This window comes from Giraffa tippelskirchi, chromosome 1 (assembly GCF_054371585.1).
Source record: "Giraffa tippelskirchi isolate mGirTip1 chromosome 1, T2T-mGirTip1v1.2.pri, whole genome shotgun sequence".
NCBI lineage: Eukaryota > Metazoa > Chordata > Mammalia > Artiodactyla > Giraffidae > Giraffa > Giraffa tippelskirchi.
The window spans coordinates 60195921-60213751 of NC_137275.1; the positions used below are offsets into that span (position 1 = coordinate 60195921).

The following is a 17831-nucleotide window of genomic DNA, read 5'->3' on the forward strand; positions in this document are numbered from 1 at the left end:
AATAGCAGCCAATTAAGTAGACCCTGATGACTCAGACAGTAAAGAATCTGACTGCAACATGGGAGAGATGGGTTCAATCCCTGTGTTGGGAAGATCCCTGGAGAAGAGAATGGCTACCCACTCCAGTATTGTTGCCTGGAGAATTCCATGGACATATGAGCCTGGCAGGCTGCAGTCCATTGGGTCACAAAGAGTCGGACATGACTGAGAGACTAAAACTTCAAGTAGATAAGCATCAAACGTGACTATTACTAAACTATTAATAAAATATCCCCAAAAAACCATATAAAGAAAATTTTTAAAATAGGATAGAAATAAAAGACATACAGACATAAAATTGTTAAGATTGTCAGAGACAAGTTTGCTTTTTATCTTCAAAGATTAACACATGTAAAAATATACCAAAATTAATGAAAAAAATTTTGAAATTTATAAAACTGTCCCAGATCCTGTTTACTTCCTTGTGACTATTCCTTTGATAACATATAACATGGCATTGTAACTTTAGAAGAGTTGGATCTTATTTCATGAACCTTTAAATGTGGACTGGCTTTGTGATTTTCTGTGGTCAATAGAGTTTGAAAGAAGTGCCAGTATTCCATTTCCCAACAAGACATCAAGAGTCGTTGAATGCCTGTGTTCTCACTTTTGTTTCTCTAACTCTCCTCTGAGAGCAAGTAAATGTGAGCCAACCTGCTAGACAATAAAAAAAAAAAAAAACTCGTAATTTACAGTCCAGCCAGGACAAAGAGAACCACCTATGCCTGCTGCTAAATACAGATGTGCAAGTGGGTATCTCTGGGCCCTTAGAGACTAGGTGATCCTTTAGCTAACCCATACACATGTGAGCCTAACAGAGCTTATTGTTTTAAGCTTATAGGCTTTGTGTGCTATTTTTTAAATAAAGATTTTATGATTTTATTTCTATAATTCTTATTGCTTGCTTATTACTTATCAATATAATTATTAAAGTTATGTGATTTTTACTTATAAAATATATTCTTTGGAAATATATCATATGCTGCTATAATGGATTCAGTGCAATTACCTACTGCTATCATAAAGTTGTGTAACCAGCAATCACAATCATGCTTGGACCTAGAGTCTGTCATACAGGGTGAAGAAAGTCAGAAAGAGAAAAACAAATATTATATATTAACGCATATATGTGAAGTCTAGAAAAATGGTACAGATGAACCTATTTACAGGGAAGAAATAGAGATGCAGATGTAGAGGATGGACGTGTGTACATGGAGGGGGAAAGAGGAGGGTGGGATGAATTGAGAGAGTATCATTGGCATATATATACTACCGTGTGTAAAACAGATAACTAGTGGGAAGCAAAGGGAGCCCGGCTCGGTGCTCTGTGTTGAAAACGTGTGAGTGACCAACAGAAAGAGGGCCATGGATGGAACTGGGATTCCCCAGAAATGACTCAGTCCCACTCCAACTTTGAGCAGGGAACAGCCAAAATGATGAAGTAGAAGGGGAGCTGGTATATGAGCGTGGATGTGTTGGACATGGGGCCCTCTCACAACAAGAAGAACAGAAAAGAATAGGGAGACAGATGAAGAAACAAAACCAATCCTGTGCATGTAGGAGAAATATGATTTTATCGATGACCTTAGGCTGAGTATGACACTCAATATATGCCTGTGCAGCTGCTGCTGGCCCGTGTGGTGGTGGTTTAATCACTAAGTTGTGTCCAACTCTTTGCAACCCAAGGGACTGTAGCCCGTGATGTTCCTCTGTCTTTGAAATTTTCCAGGCAAGAATACTGGGATGGGTTGCCATTTTCTTCCCCAGGGGATCTTCCCATCCAGGGATCAAAGCTGCATTGCAGGCAGAATCTTTATCAACTGAGCCTCCAGGGAAGCCCATGGCAGCTGACCCACTTGGGCTGGCTTTTTAAGGAAGAGAATGGAGAACCAGATGTTAAAACTTGGCTGGCTGGCCCCAAGGAAGAGGACTTGGAGGTGACATGCCTCCTGGGAAAAGGAAAGAGAAGCCATGAGATGAGAGGGAGGAGACCAAGATGAAGGTTCCCCTAGAGTAGCCAGGAAGATCTCTGACCTCCCAAAGGATGGATCTGCCTCAGGGCTGCTCAGGAAGCTAAGCCTCATGCAGGAGGAAGAGTTGCTGTTCCTGCAGCTGCCGACTGGCTTCCCAGCCAGCTGCCTCTTCAGGACATCAAGACAAAGGTGCTGAATAAGGATGGACAGATGGTGGTTATAAAGCAGGATAAAAAGCAGGAAGCCAGGCTGCCAGAGAATGCTTGTACCCTGGCTGACCTGACAGAGTGTCAGTGATAAGTCGCTCATCCACACATCAGGGCAGGGCACTACCTCCTGGGCAAAGTTACTCTGGATGTGATGATGGGGAAAGTCAGCTCTTTTCTACAGGAGCTGGTGGCCATGGGCTTTGGAGACAATAGAATGAGTGAGACGACATTCTTGGGATATGCAAAGTGCAAACTTATCTGCTCTCCCAATTTTGAATCCCTGTTGGATCACAAACACCAGTAAAATGAGCAGATGGAGAATGGTGGTGATTGTGCCCATGACTACTGTCTGCTCCAAATGTTATGTTCTCATATCTGTTCCACTCAGAAGGGGCCTGTTTAGGCCGCCCACTCCAGCCATTGTCCCAGTTTGCTCCACCCCAAGTGGCTCCCCCCTAGAGCAGCTGTGAACAGGGCATAGCCTTCCCAAAGCATGCACCCTCACTACTGGAGAGCTTGTCCCTGCTGTTTATTTTTCTATTTATGTCTTATCTCTTCAACAGGCTGCATCCTCCTAGGTGAAGAGGGATCTGTGGGAAAAAACACGATCCTTCTCTTGGTAACATCTTGGTTCTCAGGTAGGAAAAATAAGAAGGGCTGCAGCAGCTTTGGTGCCCTCATCCCTCCTGAGAGATGGCAGAGACTCTCTTGAGTCTCTTGAGGGAGAGAGCAGAGGTCTCTTGAGTCTGAGATTCAGCCCCTGCTCTCTCTGTTACTAAGTGTGTAATTGCACAAACTCTGTAACCTTTGTGAGCTTCATAGTCCTCTTCTGACAAAAATGAGGATGATACCTACCTCATCAAGTTGGTCTGGGGATTCAATGGAATAATCTGAATGAAAACTCCTTGCATAAGCCGACATACAAGTTACATACAAGAAGGTGATCAATTAATGTTAGGTTAGTTTCCCTTATCAAAAAAGAAAAAAAAAGGTGATGTGTTATCAGTAATTAATAATTCAAATGTTCATAGAAATTTTCTATTGTAGTTTACTTAAAATCAAAATATTGAGCAGTAGGAATGACTTTTGGGAATTCATTGCTGGGATATATAATCATTCTTTATGTGAAATATTTAATATCTCAAGTAGCTAAAAGAAATTTAAGAAATTGTATATATGTGGTCAAAGGTGATCAATAGTACAAAAAAAAAAAAAAAATATGCCTTTGTAGCCCTGTCTAGGCATATAGTCTGCAGCCCGAATAGCCCAGATCAAAAGAAACTAAATTTCTGATGGCAAAAAATATGCAGTTAGAAATATAACTTGTGCTTACCACCAAAATCAAAATTGAACATATACCTTGATAATGTGATTGACAGTGTTTAGGAGTAGAGTTTAAAAGTCACAATAGTGATCGACTTATCAAGATGAGTGTTTATTGATAATAAAATCTTGTTGTTGTTGTTCAGTCGCTCTGTCCTGTCTGATTTTGCAACCCCATTGAATGCAGCACGTCAGTCCTCCCTGTTGCTCTGAAAGCAACTGCTGAAATGTATCAAGCCCAGAGAATGCCAGCTGTTGGTTCTGTGAGCAATGCCAAAGATTTCACATACTAAGTATCATAACGCCTGGAGAAAACTAACATTTAAAGCAGGTATTGATGAGAAATAGAAGTCAAAGTTAACAGACCAAAAAAAAAAGAAAGAAAGAAATCTGGTCCTTTGAGATAAATTGAGTATTTAGTTCCAAATTGTTTTAGGATTTTGTAGCTTGGGGTAAATCACTTAAAACTTCCTTCTCCCATCTGTGTCATCTTTTACACAATAAAAAGAGGAATTTAAGACTGCCTATTTATAGGTTGTCTGTGTGGATAATATAAATTATTATTCTAGAATTATTATCAATTTTGCTCATTAATTTATTTTTATTACATATTCAGAAGAAGGAAATTAACTATTTTATTATTTGACCTTTTATTTTATATTGAAGTATAGCTGATCAACATTGTTTTGATAGTTTCAGGTGGACAGAAAGGGACTCAGCCATACATATACATGTATCCATTCTCCCTCAAACTACCCTTTCATCCAGGCTGCCACATAAACATTGTGCAGAGTTCCATATGCTATACAGTAGGTCCTTATTGGTTAGCCATTTTAAATGTACCAGTGTGTGCATGTAATTCCCAAACTCCATAACTATCTCTTACCCCTACCCCTCCCCCGATAACCTTAAGTTCTTTCTCTACATTTGTAAGTCTGTTTCTATTTTGTAAATAAATTCGTTTGTATCATTTCTTTTTAGTTTCTGCATATAAAGCATAGCAGGAAATTAACTATTTTAAATCATTGTTTTATTAAAGAATAATTTATTTTTGGAAAACAATTTCTGCTTTGAATTGTAAAAAAAAAAATCATGATATCAAAACTCACTTAGTTGAAACCATTTGGAATTCTTCTCCCATTGTTAGTTTATCACCTTTTGGAGGCCCTAGTTTTTTTAGCTATTGTTAAAAGAGTTGTGAGCTGGAATGGACCAAATTTTCCATCTGGACAAAGTAGGATTTTTATGCAATATATCAATAAATTGCTAGACTAAGGAGACCTATGGCCAAGACTATGAAAACTGTTTTCAAACAGTTTAGATAGTGGTACTTTTCTCAGGAAAATTCTTTGCTAAGACTTATCCCAAGTGCTAAAGTCATCCTTTCACTGAACCTAACCTGAGATAAGTCATGTGTAACCATTCTAAAGTTTCTTTTGTAGTTTTTATCATAAACGGTCCCTGCTTGATCTCCCTGTGGTTCCCAGGCTCCAACCATGTGTGCTCTGCCAAGCAAGTCTTGCCCATTGTATAAATCTCAACACAGTAAGATACATGCTCTCAGGCTCTAACTCAAGATACACACTTCCTGAGCAGGATTACCTAATGGTCTCATCCCCTCATTTTATGGAGAAGGAAACAGAGAGTTCTCAAGATTCACTCAGCAGCAAAAGTATTGTAGAAGCATATATTTATATATAAATTATCATTTATTTCCATGAGAGGCTACTTCCAAAGACTTCTTCAAAACTACTCCCAGAATTATGTTGCTAAGAAAGCAAATAAAAGAATGCAATCTTGTCACTTCTTATAAACAGTGAAACTTTAAAGGACCTCAAAGAAACTTCTTGGTCTTATGGAGTCTAAATCCAATGCATCTATCAAGTCATGTCTCCATCTGTCATTCATCCATTAAATGTGTATTGCTTGAGAAGCAGACAACATTGAGGTAGATATTAAGAGGAGAATAAATGATACACAAATATTCCCTGCCATCAAGACCCTTAAAGTTTACTGTATGAGAAAGATTGTAAACATGATCACAACTGCATTAATAACACAAATGACCGAACTTCTGGATTTCTCCCACCCACACTCTCAGCACCAGTCACACTACTGTTGCCACGTAATTCCCACCTTTCCTAATTAAGCCCAGTTGTTTCATGTGGCCTTCAATTTCCATATGTTGTATCTTTCCTGTCTAGAATATTTCAGTTTCTTTCTTACTTTGGCAAACTTCTAATCATTCATTTTGTTCAGTTATGACCTCTCTGAAAGCCCTCTTCACCAGAGTTGATTGAGGCACCAGAGTTTTGTAGTTATATCTTGTATATTCTGCTAAGAAATCATCTTTAAATAAGTGGGTTTTGCTCACTGGTCAAAAGCAAAATTCTAACCTGCATGGGTTTATCTCTGCTAACTTCTCACAGGGCCCTTGGAGAAATAATTTAACTTTTCCAATAATCAGTTTCCTTATCTTTAAAAGTCTTTATAGTATCATTTACCTCTGTTGGAACAAGTGAATGAGTTAACACCTGTAAAATGTTTCAACAGAGTTCAGCATATATTAGGTGGTTTATTAATATTAGTTTTTCATATGATCATCAATCCAAATATCCTGACTCACAATAATTATCAGTAAATGTATATTGAAAATGTGAAAGTGTGAATTTATAATTAATATGTCTTTGCACTGGACTTTAAATAAATTAAAAAAGAGAAAGCTAGAAATTAAAACTAAGCCTAAGACTACCTGCCCTAAAGTCAGAAAGTACTTAATGAAAATCAACATTTTTAACAAACAGACTTTGCAATTCTAACCATACTCAAAGATGAAAAATGCTACAGATATTTAATTTTTTATTGCATTCATTTGTCTCAAGTTGACTTGGGTAGTTTTAATAAGCTAAACTCTGACTGTTTCAAAATATTTTTCCTTCATTATTTGGTTAGGAGTCTAATGAAGCAGCACAACAGTGTTCCGTTTTTTTACTGTTCCTCACGGGGCAACTCATTGAATCATCTGAACACTTGGAAATCCATTGTGATACAAATAAACAATTATGTAGTACTCCTTTAAAATAAATCACTGAAAATTTTATTGAAAACATGCAAAATGAATTTAAGAAATTTAAGAAATTCATATATAGTAATGTGTTATATTAATGTCTCATTATATTTTTAAAAAACAATTAAAAAAACCCAAATCTGAACAATTTAAGTAATTTTAGTGAAAGCCCTAGTAGTAATGTTTGAATGAATCTAACAGTTTATAAAGATGAAAAAACAAAATTTATATAAGTGGACAGAGTAATAGATTATGATCGCTTCATCAGCATCCTGAAAGAAGAGACTGATTACTTGATGACTAGAGTAGAACATTAATTAACAATGAGATTAAAAAAAGTACTTCAAAGATTATATTTATAGGAGACTATGAACAATCATACAGGGAATGCCAGCCAGTATTAAGAATCCATTGATACTGTTTCAAGAAAATTGCAAGGAGCTTACAGTACATGGTGGTTACCTGTCATCACTATTTAAAAAGGAACAATCCTCAACAGCACGGTCTACATAAAAAAATTTTTTCAAGATGAAGTGGACATAACCATGACATCTCATTCTTTGACACCTAAAGCTGATGGCTCACTGCCTGTGAGACTGACATCAGACATTGAATACCTAACAGCTGCCTCCCATGTAAAATCACAGGAAAAATAGTACCAATTACTGCAATGTGTACAGCATCCATCTTCATCTGTTCAATGTTCATTTTGCAGATGTAATTCTAGTCAACATCATCATCATGTAATATCCCTGCATCAGCACTGGCTTAGCAATTTTACCATGTCCTTATCCTAGCGAGACTAGGTGGAATCTCTCTTAGCTTGGGCTGTCATAATAAAATACTGAAGACCCTGTGGCTTAAACAACAGAAATTTATTTTCTCAAGGTTCTGAAGGCTGATAGTCCAAGATCAGGGTTTCACCATGGTCAGATTCTGGTGAAAATTCTCTTTTGAGGTTGCAGAGCCATCTTTGTGTGTGTCTTCACACAGTGGAGAGAGAAAGAGAGGCTTCCCTCTGGTGTCTCATGTTCAGTTCAGTTGCTCAGTCGTGTCCGACTCTTTGTGACCCCATGAACCACAGCACGCCAGGCCTCCTTGTCCATCACCAACTCCCGGAGTCCACCCAAACCCATGTCCATTGAGTCGGTGATGCCATCCAGCCATCTCATCCTCTGTCGACCCTTTCTCCTCCTGCCCTCAATCCTTCCCAGCATCAGGGTCTTTTCAAATGAGTCAGCTCTTTGCGTCAGGTGGCCAAAGTATTGGAGTTTCAGCTTCAACATCAGTCCTTACAATGAACACCCAGGACTGATCTCCTTTAGGAGATCAGGTTGGATTTCCTTGCAGTCCAAGGGACTCTCAAGAGTCTTCTCGGACACCACAGTTCAAAAGCACACTAATCCCTTTGTGTGTATGATCGGGTGGGGTCTCACTCTCCTGAGCTCTTCTAAATCTAATTGCCTACCAAAGTTCCCACCTCCAAATGCAATCACAATAGGGATTAGGGTTTTGGTATATATGTTTGAGAATTTCATGAACATTCAGTCCATAATATAATCCTAAATGCACAGGTTTGCAGTTTCCTTTTTCACTCATTATTGGTTCTATAAAAACATCAACATTACATTTTTATACATGAAAATGATTGAAGGGAAACTATGTGTGAATTAACACTGAAGATCAGATCATTAGAGGATTAACAAATCAAGGATCTTACCCACTATATTTTACTAACAATCTCAAAGAGAAATTAATTGTAAACACCTACAAAGCAGAGGGCGGCTTCAGATCACAGGTTTTTTTCTGGCCACATGAGGGCATTCTGTGGCTCCCATCAACATAAAGGGTCACTCAGCTCCATATGTCATCGCATCAGTTGTGCAGAAAGGAGTTGTTTTGGTAATGACATATCTCCATTTTATATTCTGATAAGTACATTGCTTAGGTTACATTTTCCACATTAAGCCATAGGTGAATTTAATGAGTAAAACTTGAAAGCCTTGACCAGTGTGTGTAGTTGAGTTGAAAAATGTAACATAATCATGCATTTTTAAGGGTTCTGTGGCTCCTAATGTAGCAGAACAGTTTTATTTCCTAACATTAGTGTCTCTAGCAAACGTATTTTTTCCTGTAAATCCATAGATTTGTTATTTGGTTACAATAATTAGGGGTTGGCAAATTTGTTTTCTGCCAAGGGCCAGACAGTAAATAGTTTAGGCTTTGTGGGCTACTTGTAGTCTCTGTTAATCTTTGTATTCTATTTTTACAATACTTATGAAATATCAAAATATTTTTAACTCATGGGTCATGATTTGCTGACCCCTGCATAGATAATCATAGACAAATCTGATAGATTCTGCTAAAAGCATGCCTTAGAGAAGGACTCCCCTGCTAGAAAATATTATTTATTTGCCAGGTATACTGCATATATATATATATATATATATATATATATCCCCCTGTACATTATGGTGTTTTGACATCCTAAAAAAAAAAAAAATTCTGGCTGGGAAGACTGTCCCTCCTGGGCTAGCCAATTCTTAGAGATAGCAAGGGATTTGGCCTGGAGCAAACCTTTGATATGCAGACTAACCATTCCAGAGCCCTCCCTCCTCCAGCTGGCTTATACACCCCAGCAGGCAGTATCCTTCTGCCTTAATTGTCCCAGGGCCAGGTCCCAGGGAACTAGAAATTAGAGGGCACCCATATAGCCCAAAGCCAGTCAGTTTTATTCAAACTGCCCAATCCTAAACTGCTTACTCTGTCTTACTTTGTCTTTCCCAATGAAGACATGGGTTTTTCCTCACTTCTTCTTCTGCCCTGTGATCCAAACCTGGTTTCTCCTGTGGACCTGTGTGGTGAGCCATGTCTCTTGTTTCTATGGGAAACATTATTAACATTAAATTTATCTTTCAGTGGAGTTGACCTTTCTGTGAAATCACTCAGTCATGTTTATAAGTTAAGACCTGAGTACAAAACACCAGAAGGTCTGACTTCAGCATATTTACAAGGAGACTCTACATGGGGTTACTTGCCCTTCTTTTTTCCCAGGAATGTCACCCAGTAAAGGGAAGGAATGGTTTGAGAGTCTGCATTTAAACATCTCTTTTCTCTACTTCGTATGTTTTCACATGTATGAGACTAATAATGATTTTAAAAACCAAGTTATCAATAATATATTTGCATTGTTTTACTAATGATTTTAATTTTTTTTAATCTAATGTATTTACTTCATGCTTATTTTTATTCTCCAAATTTTCTGTTGAGAGCTTATGGGTGAAGTGGAGAGTCTAAGTACACAAAATGTACTAAATGTTATTCACAAAGGTGTGCATCTAGTCCCTTGGTGGTTTCTATACCAAAGCAAACCTGAGTGACTTACAAATTGCATGGTTCACCAACCTACAATATAGTATATAATCTAAGAATATGGACTCTGGAAAGAGATTCACCTTGTTTTCATTCTTATCTTTGCTATTAAAATATTTGATATTTTGGTATACTTCATTGTTTAATGCCTTATTTCCCTCATATATTAATTAGATATACACCTCTCTGTAAAGTTATGATTAAATAAAATTATTCATAAAATGCACTTAATACAGTGCTTGAATCACAATAAGCAATCAATTGAGGTTTTGTGGGTCTAGCCCTAGTAGTTGTCTACTGTTACCTGCCAGGAGCTTGGGAGTCTATCTTCTCAAAGTAGTAATCTTAAATGGGACTAGAGCCTTTTCACTATTACCTTCAGTTTAGTTCAGTCACTCAGTCGTGTCCGACTCTTTGTGATCCCATGAATCGCAGCACGCCAGGCCTCTCTGTCCATCACCAACTCCCAGAGTTTACCCAAACCCATGTCCATCGAATCAGTGATGTCATCCAACCATCTCATCCTCTGTCGTCCCCTTCTCCTCCCTCCCCTAATCCTTCCCAGCATTAGGGTCTTTTCCAATGAGTCAACTCTTCACATGAGGTGGCCAAAGTATTGGAGTTTCAGCTTCAACATCAGTCCTGCAATGAACACCCAGGACTGATCTCCGTTAGGATGGAGTGACTGGATCTCCTTGCAGTCAAAGGGACTCTCAAGAGTCTTCTCCAACATCACAGTTCAAAAGCATCAATTCTGCGGTGCTCAGCTTTCTTCACTGTCCAACTCTCACATCCATACATGACCACTGAAAAAACCATAGCCTTGACTAGACAGACCTTTGTTGGCAAAGTAATGTCTCTGCTTTTAAATACGCTATCAAGGATGACCATAACCTTCCTTCCAAGGAGTAAGCGTCTTTTAATTTCATGGCTGCAATCACCATCAACAGTGATTTTGGAGCCCCAAAAAAATACAGTCTGACACTGTTTCCACTGTTTCCCCATCTATTTGGCATGAAGTGATGAGACCAGATGCGGTAATCTTAGTTTTCTGAACGTTGAGCTTTAAGCCAACTTTTTCACTCTCCTCTTTCACTTTCATCAAGAGGCTCTTTAGCTCTTCTTCACTTTCTGTCGTAAGGGTGGTGTCATCTGCATATCTGAGGTTATTGATATTTCTCCCGGCAATCTTGATTCCAGCCCGTGCTTCCTCCAGCCCAGCGTTTCTCATGATGTACTCTGCATATAAGTTAAATAAGCAAGGTGACAATATACAGCCTTGACATACTCCTTTTCCTATTTGGAACCAATCTGTTGTTGCATGTCCAGTTCTAATTGTTGCATCCTCCCCTGCATACAGGTTTCTCAAGAGACAGGTCAGATGGTCTGGTATTCCCATCTCTTTCAGAATTTTCCACAGTTTATTGTGATGCACACAGTCAAAGGCTTTGTCATAGTCAATAAAGCAGAAATAGATGTTTTTTCTGGAACTCTCTTGCTTTTTCGATGATCCAGTGGATGTTGGCAATTTGATCTCTGGTTCCTCTGCCTTTTCTAAAACCAGCTTGAACATTGGAAGTTCATGGTTCACATATTGCTGAAGCCTGGCTTGGAGAATTTTGAGCATTACTTTACTAGTGTGTGAGATGAGTGCAATTGTGAGGTAGTTTGAGCATTCTTTGGCATTGCCTTTCTTTGGGATTGGAATGAAAACTGACCTTTTCCAGTCCTGTGGCCACTGTTGAGTTTTCCAGATTTGCTGGCATATCGATTGCAGCACTTTCACAGCATCATCTTTCAGGATTTGAAATAGCTCAACTGGAATTCCATCATCTCCACTAGCTTTGTTCGTAGTTATGCTTTCTAAGGCCCACTTGACTTCACATTCCAGGATGTCTGGCTCTAGGTGAGTGATCACACCATCGTGATAATCTGGGTCATGAAGATCTTTTTTGTACAGTTCTTCTGTGTATTCTTGCCATCTCTTCTTAATATCTTCTGCTTCTGTTAGGTCCATACCATTTCTGTCCTTTATCGAGCCCATCTTTGCATGAAATGTTCCCTTGGTATCTCTAATTACTATTACCTTATATTCAATATATTTCATTGGCAGTGTTTCTAAAAAAACATGTAGATCAGAGAGCAAAACTCTTCTGCTACACTAGGGGGTACAAAGAAGTTAAAAATGCATGATCATGTTCCATTTTTCAACTTGACTCTACTGCGCACTGATCAGTGGTTTCAACTTTTACCTAATGAATTCACCTTTGCGTCCAACCCCAGTTGAAGTTAACATCATCCTTCTACTCTGTTGGTGATTGATGAAACAAAGGCCATTCTGGAATTCTTCCTGGGCCTATCTTCTACACTTCAAGGTCAAAACTGCGCTCCTTAAAGCCACCTGGCACTCTAATAAGGGTTATTTCTCTTTGCCTCAGTTTCTTGCCTAGAAACTTCCTTGAACTGCCTTTTTTACTGGCCAAAAGCCCAGTCCAGTTCAAAAGAGTTTTCTCTCCTTTTATATCTCTTTTTCTTAGTTTCTTTCTTTTTTTTTTTTGTATAGGAAAAGTTTCTTCTAAGTAGCTACTTGCAGATTTCAAGTCATTGTGGACAACTTAAAGAGAGAAGCTGCCCTTTCAACTTCTGTAAACCATTCTTTTTTGTTGTGACCTTTGAATCTCCTTTCATTTACACATACATATTCAAGGAGTTAGTAGGACTATTATGGCATCTCCAAACTTAGCCGATTTTAATATTGTGTTTATCTAAGTTTATATTAACATAGCTTTATCCCATGATTTCAAGGGGTCAAAACACTTCCAAGAACTTTTCAAACATGAGTGAGAGATATAGATGATAATTTGTGATTGGGGTGTGGGGATGATGCAAATATTAATACAATTACCCAATCTTCTTTCTTATTACCATTAATTTGAGTCTCCTCTTAGGCACTGGAAAATAAAGAAATTCCCCTCTCCATCACCTCTTTTGCCTCTAAATACACAATAGACTATTTATAGGAAGACAAGATCAAAAGAGGAACAAGGTACAAAACACTTAAAATTAACCAAACCATTTCATCTGTGTCTGTGGTTCCAGAAAAGCTTACAGACACCTCAGCCCTAGCAATGATAGAACATTTCTGATACAGATCTCCTGTATCACTCTTGGCTGGTGGCTAAACTGTACCAGCTCATCTTTAATTCTGATATTGAAACACCATGAAGCATCTCTCCTTTGATATATCATGGCATATAAAATTAATCTCTTGTGTCCTGTAAGTTGCAATGTATGCTCTGCATGCCATGTCTTTGTGATGCACCAATATTTCAATTGTTCCTCAGTTATGGTCTTCAGCTGACTATTTTCCCCTTCCAATTGGGATATTAGAAACGAATATCAGTGAAGTTTCTGAGTTGTAGAGAGAATATTATTATATTCTTAAAACAAAGTCCTAGTGTGATTTATTGTTGTCTAAGTTCCTTCCTGAAAGTAGGGAATAAAGAAATTTGTGGAATCTCAGTGTATTTTCCCTATTTCCTCTCTTTCTCAAATGTTAGGGGATAATAGCAAGAAGAATTATAAACCTTTTGCCTGTGTCAGCCATTATATCCCTTTCACATTTACCTTAAACATACTGATAAGTCTATATAGTAAACGGTATGGTTATCAGTCATAATGTTTTTTCTCCTGTCTTCTTTCTAGAGCAGTCAGTCACTCAAAAAAGTAATCTTCATAAGACCCTAGGATATTTTTAACTTTCAATTTGGATGTTTGGTCCCAAGAACTATACAGTGAAATTTTACGGATGAAATAGTACTTGAAACACTCTGACACTGGCTACACCAATGAGCCTTGTTTTGTGTCAGAATTATTCTACTCATATTCGTGTTCATGAGTATTAGAAACAGGCCAGGTGTTCTACAAATTATATAAATGATCATTTAATCCTGAAATACACACACATATATGGCTTCCCAGGTGGGTCAGTTAGTAAAGAATCCACCTGTCAACCAAACATGGTTTGATTCTGGGTCACAAAGTTCCCCTGGAGAAGGAAATGACAACCCACTCCAGTATTCTTGCCTGGAGAATTCCATGGACAGAGGACCCCAGCGGGCTACAGTCCATGGGGTTGCAAAGAGTCAAACAGCAGCGTATATGTGTGTTTATATATATATATATATATATATATATATATACACATATATGTGTGTGTGTGTGTGTATAGTTGTTCAGTATCTGTCTATTACAATTTGGCATACCTTGCACATATAGCAAAAAAAAAAAAAACCCAAAAGGCATGGAATAAATGCCAGCCAGACAATCACATGCCAAGTTTGGCATACACTAAATCAAGGAGGAAATCATAAGCTGCTTAAGCTATAGTAGATAGTTAAAAAAAAAAGCGCCTTCTAAATATATTACATATAAAGTAACTAGTTACAGATGAGTCATCACAATTAGCATACCAATAGGTATGATCGTCCTCACCCATTTAAACATTTATTCAGCACCAATTATTGTGCCAGGCACTGTGCTAAGAACTGGCGATAAAGTAACAAGTGACAAATCTCTGACTTACGATAACTTCATTTCACAAATAAATGTCAGCAATCTAATAATCCATTTCTTATCTTGTGACTGAAAAAAAACTAAATATCTTCTTAATGTTTCTTTCTTTAAAACTTAAAGAAATGACAAGTATAAAGAAATGGCTGTTTAAATCTGTAGTTTGAATTTGGCCCTCAGATGACTGAAGCACACATAATACTATTGAGACGTCTCTTTTGTATCATGAATGTAACAGAATAGAAGTGTTTCAGGGATGTATATCACTATGCAACTATTTCAAATCAAAGGAGCTTGTGTTAGGCTATTTATATTTCTAATCAAATCTCTTGCTTTGATCTTGCTGAGTCTAATTTTATTTGGAATTCCTAAAAAGACTCCTTAGAATAGTTATCTGTGTCTTGTAGTCTTGAGTTCTTACTACATTATAAGTCATTTTAAATTTTAGATTCAGATTCTAATGGGAAACTTTCAGCATAAAAGCCACAGCACTCAAATTATTTCCATGAATACCAAATTATTCATATTACCATATTAATATCAATAAATTATCTTATTTTTCTACTCAAATCATTTTCAATTAATCCCTCATCAGGGCAATCAGAACTGTTTTGTCATTCTAGAATTAGAGGATTTGCCAATGTGTTCTCCATTTCCACTACATTTTCATCATCCTTACTTTTAATCTTTTTTTTTGAAATGTTATATCTACAAGAGAATAGATTCAGGAACAGTTGAGGAAATCAAGCAGTGTTGATATGAATCTGTCTGTTCAATACAAGGAAAGAATCCCCGATAAACCAAATGCTCATTTATCATCATCTAATAAATATTTTGCATCAATTCCACTTATGTTTTACAAACAATTAAACAATTTCATTCTTTGCTTTCTTTAAAGCAATTTCACAATCACAGCACTACCACAAGTGTGACCAAATATATTTGGGGGTAGAGGAGAAATCTATGCATTATAGAATGTGTCACAGCATTCCTTCAGTTCACTTCAGTTCAGTCGCTCAGTCATGTCTGACTCTTGGTGATCCCATGGACCACAGCATGCCAGGCCTCCCCATCCATCACCAACTGCTGGAGTCTACCCAAACCCATGTCCATTGAGTCAGTGATGCCATCCAACCATCTCATCCTCTGTCGTCCCCTTCTCTTCTGGCCTTCAATCTTTCCCAGCATCGAGGTCTTTTCAAATGAGACAGCACTTCACATCAGGTGGCCAAACTCTTGGAGATTCAGCTTCCACATCAGTCCTTCCAATGTACACCCAGGACTGATGTCCTTTAGGATGGACTGGTTGGATCTCCTTGCAGTCCAAGGGACTTGCAAGAGTCTTCTCCAACACCACAGTTCAAAAGCATCAATTCTTCGGTGCTCAGCTTTCTTTATAGTCCAACTCTCACATCCATACATGACTACTGGAAAAACCGTAACTTTCACTAGATGGACCTTTGTTGGCAAAGTAATGTCTCTGCTTTTTAATATGCTGTGTAGGTTGGTCATAACTTTCCTTCCAAGAAGTTAGACTCTTTTAATTTCATGGCCGCAATCACCATCAGCAGTGATTTTGGAGCCCCCCAAAAATAAAGTCAGCCACTGTTTCCACTGTTTCCCCATTTATTTCCCATGAAGTGATGGGACCAGATGCCATGATCTTAGTTTTCTGAATGTTGAGCTTTAAGCCAACATTTTCACTCTCCTCTTTCACTTTCATCAAGAGGCTCTTTAGTTCTTCTTCACTTTCTGCCATAAAGGTGGTGTCATCTGCGTATCTGAGGTTATTGATATTTCTCCTGGCAATCTTGATTCCAGCTTGTGCTTCCTCCAGCCCAGCGTTTCTCATGATGTACTCTGCATATAAGTTAAATCAGCGCAGTGACAATATACAGCCTTGACGTACTCCTTTTCTTATTTCAAAAGAATGGGAAAGACTAGAGATCTCTTCAAGAGAACTGGAGATATCAAGGGAAGATTGCTTGGAAGGATAGGCATGATAAAGGACAGAAATGTTAAGGACCTAATAGATGAATGCAAAATATATTTATAACTCTAAGTTGTGTTTGTAACATGACAGCTAAAAGAATCATAAGCTCATCAAATCACAGCCTGAAGAAATTTTCATGGGAACAGGTTAGGTATGTACACTTCCTGTCTTCAATACAAGAATTTACACAAAACATGCAGTTTTTAAATGTCATTCCAGTGACTGACTGCCAGTGTATGTAAAGCAAAGATAGCAATGACCTAATTTAGAAAGCATGCTGGTAAATTATTGCATTGTTATTTTTTATTATTTTACTTGATTTTCTAGATAGCACTATTATTTTTCTTCATGGTAAGCAATTACTTCTATAAAATAACCCTGATAACCAGTCATACTTCTACATATTCAAAAATCGAAACTAACTTTCTGAGAAAATGTTATGTAAGAAAGGAGGACAAATAACTTTTCCCTGGAAAGTTTCAAAAAATTAGCATTTTCCTTCATGAAAATTCTCCAAGAAATTGTAATTATTTTCTTATATATGGTAAACTTTATATAAATAAATGTATTAACATGGTACATAATGAAATTTCAGTAAAAAAAAAAATAGCAAAACAATGTTGAATAACCAAAGAGATCATCATTGTTGTTGTTGTTCAGTCACTATCAGGTCCTACTCTTTATGACCCCGTGGACTGTCCCACACCAGGTTTCCCTGTCCTTCACTATCTTCCAGTGTTAAACTCAAATCCATGAGTTTGTGATGCCATCCAGCTATCTCATCCTCTGCTGTCCTGTTCTTCTTTTGCCTTCAATCTTTCCAGAATTAGGGTCTTTTCCAATGAGTCAGCTCTTTGCATCAGGTGGACAAAGTATCAGAGCCTCAGTTTCACCATCAGTCCTTCACAGTATTCCTTTTGTTCCCCAGAGATTCACATCCCTCCTACTTAGTCACCCTATCACAAGTTTCGCAAAGTTTAATACTATTTCAACATCTGCTCAATATGCATGATTTCATCATATAAACCAGGTACAGGTACAGATGAGGCTTTAGGATGTAATCTATCAAGTACTGCTCCTGCAGCAAAATTTCCCTATCAGTGACCTGTAAAACTAAAAAGGCAAAATAATTGCCCTCAATAAACCTGACATAAAATGGTGAAACAGGTCTAGGAAAAGAGCATTCTAAATTCCAGTTCAAAGGGGGACAAATAGAAGGTAAAAAAGTCATGAGTCATTGAAGTTCTTAACTCTAACTCTGAGCTCTAACCTGAAAAATGTTG

General features: G+C 37.7%; 1 long non-coding RNA gene and 1 pseudogene across 1 annotated transcript in view; one reads left to right on the forward strand and one right to left on the reverse strand.

The window, feature by feature from the left end:
- The window catches only part of LOC145521278 (uncharacterized), a 90820-nt gene that overhangs the window by 31588 nt on the left and 41401 nt on the right, over window positions 1-17831 (reverse strand). The gene's annotated exons all lie outside the window — the stretch shown is intronic.
- LOC145534910 (DNA-directed RNA polymerase III subunit RPC4-like) lies at window positions 1473-2525 on the forward strand (annotated as a pseudogene).